Raw genomic sequence first — 4,691 nt, 5'->3', positions numbered from 1 at the left:
TGGAGTAAACACTGCTGGGGTCAACAGCTGCTTATTGAGGCTAGAGGGTGGGACCCAGATTATTCAAATAAAGTCTTTAATTTATTGCCCTGATACTTGGCCCAGGGGCCCCTCCCGCTCTTTATTTTGTTCGATCTGAGCTTGATGTTTCTCTGCAGCTTCCTTAGAAAACTACTATGACGGGTCGTCGGCAAAGCCTGAGTCCTGTCCTCTCACTCTCCTCCCTGGATAGCATGAGCTTCACCACTCGCTCCATCTTCTCCACCAACTACCTGTTCCTGGGCTCTGTCCAGGTGTCCAACTACGGCGCCGGTCAGCTGTGTGGCCAGCATCTATGCAGGCGCCGGGGGCTCTGGTTCCCGGATATCCGTGTCCCGCTCCACCAGCTTCCGGGGCGGCATGGGGTCCGGGGACCTGGCCGCGGGGATGGCCGGGGGTCTGGCAGGAATGGGAGGCATCCAGAATAAGAAGGAGACAATGCAAAGCCTGAATGACCGTCTGGCCTCCTACCTGGACAGAGTGAGGAGCCTGGAGACCAAGAACTGGAAGCTGGAGAGCAAAATCCGGGAGCACCTGGAGAAGAAGTGACTCCAGGTCAGGGACTGGAGTCATTACCTCAAGACCATCGAGGACCTGAGGGTTCAGATCTTCGCAAATACTGTGGACAATGCCGGCATCGTTTTGCAGATTGACAATGCCTGTCTTGCAGCCGATGACTTTAGAGTCAAGTATGAGACAGAGCTGGCCATGCACCAGTCTGTGGGGAGTGACATCCATGGGCTCCACAAGGTCACTGATGACCAATGTCACTTGGCTGCCGCTGGAGACAGAGATGGAGGCTCTCAAGGAGGAGCTGCTCTTCATGAAGAAGAACCACGAAGAAGAAGTAAAAGGCCTACAAGCCCAGATTGCCAGCTCTGAGTTGACCGTGGAGGTAGATGCCCCCAAATCTCAGGACCTTGCCAAGATCATAGCAGATATCCGGGCCCAATATGATGAGCTGACTCGAAAGAACTGAGAGGAGCTGGACAAGTGCTGGTCTCAGCAGATTGAGAAGAGCACCACAGTGGTCACTACGCAGTCCACCAAGGCTGGAGATGCGGAGATGACGCTCACGGAGCTGAGACGTACAGTCCAGTCCTCAAAGATGGACCTGGACTCCATGAGAAATCTGAAGGCCAGCTTGGAGAACAGCCTGAGGGAGGTGGAGGCCCGCTACACCCTGCAGATGGAGCAGCTCAACAGGATCCTGCTGCACCTGGAGTCAGAGATGGCACAGAGCCGGGCAGAGGGACAGCACCAGATCAGGGAGTACCAGGCTCTCCTGAACATCAAGGTCAAGCTGGAGGCTGAGAGCGCCACCTACCACCGCCTGCTTGATGATGAGGACTTCAATCTTGGTGATGCCCTGGACAACAGCAACTCCATGCAAACCATCCAAAGACCACCACCCGCCGCAAAGTGGTGTCTGAGACCAATGACACCAAAGTTCTAAGACATCAAGCCAGCAGAAGCAGGGTACCTTTGGGGAGCAGGAAGTCAATAAAAAGTTCAGAGGTGAAAGGAAGGAAGGAAGGGAGGGAAGGAAGACAAGAAAACTGCTATGATGATGTGACACACGCTCCTGTTACAGCCTTTATTTTGCAGTTGTCCCTCTTCTGATTTCTCCAGCAAAGTGATTCTATCTGCCCTTTACCTTCCAAGAATCACTCAAAATTTCTGGTCTAAGTCCATCTTTTAAAATCAGGGTATATTGTGGAATTGTCTACTAAAATGTTTGCTGTCATTTCAACGCATTTCAATGGAATTTCTGTAATTCATACGGGCACAGAAGGGGAGCTAGAGCATGTTTTGTTTCCTAATTTTCATGATTTGATTATGTTGTACTTTAGAGCAAGTGTTCTTTGTTTACATGAGTGACCCCCACAAGAAAGTGATTCCCAGATGGCAGCATCAACATTTCAGCTGTCCCCACTGCCTGACACAGTTGCCTGTAAGTGGGGAGACTGCATAAACAAGGACACAAACATCAAAAAACACAAGGGCGCATGGCAGAGAGAATTCTGAGTTTTGTGTTAATGGAAAACACTAATAGAAACTGTTGAAGAGAGGGGGAGAGAGAGGTGTTTGGAGAAATAGGTGGAAATGGAGGATGGAAAACGTTTCATGTGACATTGAGGTTGTTTTTCACTCTTTGCAGAGCTCCAGTTCTCCTGTTTGGATGAAAGAACAAAAACTACAAAATTGCCAAGACTCTTTCTCTTTTACTTACTGTATGCTTCTGTGAATTTGATACTGGAAATCAACAGACATTACCAGACCATTGATCTCAGAGTGCCTCCAGATAGAAGCCATATGGTTTGTGCTCATCCTAAAATGAGCAGAGGCAGGCTTTGGAAAAATTGTGGAAAACTTATTATTTTTAAAATTGTTGTTGTTTTCTGTAATTTATAAGCAGATCTTCTTTCCCTCTAGACAGTTCTCCACTATAATTTTTGGTTTTCTTTCTTTCAACCATCACGTCTTAATGACTTACTCTGTAGCTAACTCTACAAATCTCTGATAAGGTATTAATTTATAAAGCAGGTGTTAGCTGATAAGGATTGAGGGCAGATGCTTTATACAGGTATCCACAATTTTTGAGGCAATATTTACCTTTTATTTTGTAAGACTTTTTTAGTTAGAAGGAGAAAAATTAACACAAGAATCACATGGTTGAACAAATTTGCCATCTAATAAAAGCCTAATTTTTTTTAGATCATTGGAGCCTCCTACAATGGCTTCTTATTTTGCAGCATGGCTACTACCTAAGTTAAAAACATTATTAACTGGATACTGCAGAGTCCTAAAACACTTAAAAAGCTAAAGTCATACTAGTAAAATGATGTATAGTGACAGTGATACTGGAGGACAGGCATACTGCTCAAAGCTTTCTCCAATTACAGTCCATGCATGGACAGACAGCCACCTCTCTCTCACCTGCTATCAGGTTTCAGTCTACAGAAAATTACAACTTTTAAAAATAGTCTCATACACCTAAAATGTGGCTTTTTTTTCAGCTGACACTAAAATGACTCATTTCCTACTATATACATACACACAGATGTCAAAATATTCCCACATATTTTGCTGGAATGTCTTAATTTTAAATTGGAGCTAGAAAGTTCTAGGCTAAAGACTAGCCAACCTAAAATGTTTTTTAAAGATATGTATTAACTAGTTGATGGGTTATGTAGCATGAAACTTTGCTCTGTATAAAGCAAATTTAAATAGACATAACCATTTATTACTCACAACACACAATATGAGACATCTTGTTGATTCAGATCCAAATGCTTAAAAATAAAAAAACAAGTTTATCAGTTGAGTAAATTAATAATAATATTTAGCACTCAGCATATGTGTGGGGAGAGTAGTTATTTACTAATATTGGCATTTCTCAAAATGAGGTTGCTAATATGAAGGGAAATTTCCACAAAATTCTTAATCGTAGGTTTTCAATTTACTGACAGTTTAAAAAACAAGCTATGCATTTAGAATGACTAAAATTTACAGACTGAGGCTCCCAAGTATTGTAGAGAATGTAGAGTAATTGAAATTCACATATACTGCTAGTGGGAGTTAAAATGCTATAATCGCTTTGGGAAACTATATGGCAATATCTATTATACTAACGCTTAACATATGTGTAGTCTATGCAGTCAACTCTACTGTCAGGTATTTACACATTTCTTGCAGAAATGCAAACATTTGTGCCTCAAAATACACTTAAAAGAAATTTATAACAGCATTACTCATAATAGCCCCAAATTGGAAATAGCCCAAACACCCATCAGCAGTAGAATAAATAGTGAAACAGTTACATAATTGAATACTCCACAGCAATGAAAAAGAATGACCACCCTCTAGATGCTACAATGTGGATGCATCTCAATAAGTCAGATATAAAAGACAGACAAAGAAGAGTACATAGTGTATGATTTATTTACATAAGGCTACAAAGCAAGCAAAACTAAGTGTAATCAGAGTACTGATTACCTTTTCAAGGGGTCTATTGATGGGAAGTGAGTACAAGAAAGACTTCTATATCTTGATCTGGTGCTGTAATTACCTTCAGGAAGAAGGACCCACTGCCCAACTCATGGCTGCATGGATATTGTTCATCCACTCTGTTCCCTCTCAAGTTCCTGCCATTGCAGTATATGCAGATGGTGTTTCATCCACATCCCTATGGATCCTCCTTATGATTCCTATGCCCATCCCCAGCTTTTGTATTTGTACTTCTAACGGCTCACAGTCTCAAAACCAAGGGGACTGTCCTTGGTTTACTACAGGCTTTTTGGCCATACTTATAGCAGGAGGTGCCAGGGAGTTTATGGCCACCACAGGGCAAGCTATGGAAAACGACTCCCTTTCCTCAAGCCAGGACAAAATCAGTAATGTAATTTCCTTTGCACAACTCTCTGCAGGATCCGGCTGAGAAAGGGAGTTGACCTGAAATTAGTCCTTGCTTAGCTACTTCCACTTCCCTGTTCTGCTTCCATTAAGCCCCCCTACTGATTTTTCTTGGGAGCACTTCCTTAGCATATCTCCTGCTCAAATGTTCTTATATCAAAGTCAGCCTCTGAGAATCAGACTGAAAACAGCTATATTGGAAACCCAGTTATCACATGGGTGTAGCTTTCTTTCCC

General features: G+C 43.1%; 1 pseudogene; it reads left to right on the top strand.

The window, feature by feature from the left end:
• Nucleotides 1-233: 233 nt before the first annotated feature.
• Nucleotides 234-1,662, top strand: LOC101140227 (keratin, type I cytoskeletal 18-like; annotated as a pseudogene).
• The last annotated feature ends 3,029 nt before the right edge of the window (nucleotides 1,663-4,691 follow it).

Source organism: Gorilla gorilla, chromosome 11 (genome assembly GCF_029281585.2).
Source record: "Gorilla gorilla gorilla isolate KB3781 chromosome 11, NHGRI_mGorGor1-v2.1_pri, whole genome shotgun sequence".
Lineage (NCBI taxonomy): Eukaryota > Metazoa > Chordata > Mammalia > Primates > Hominidae > Gorilla > Gorilla gorilla.
The sequence above is the reverse complement of the archived record's forward strand: the minus strand, read 5'-3'. Positions and strand labels throughout refer to the sequence as shown.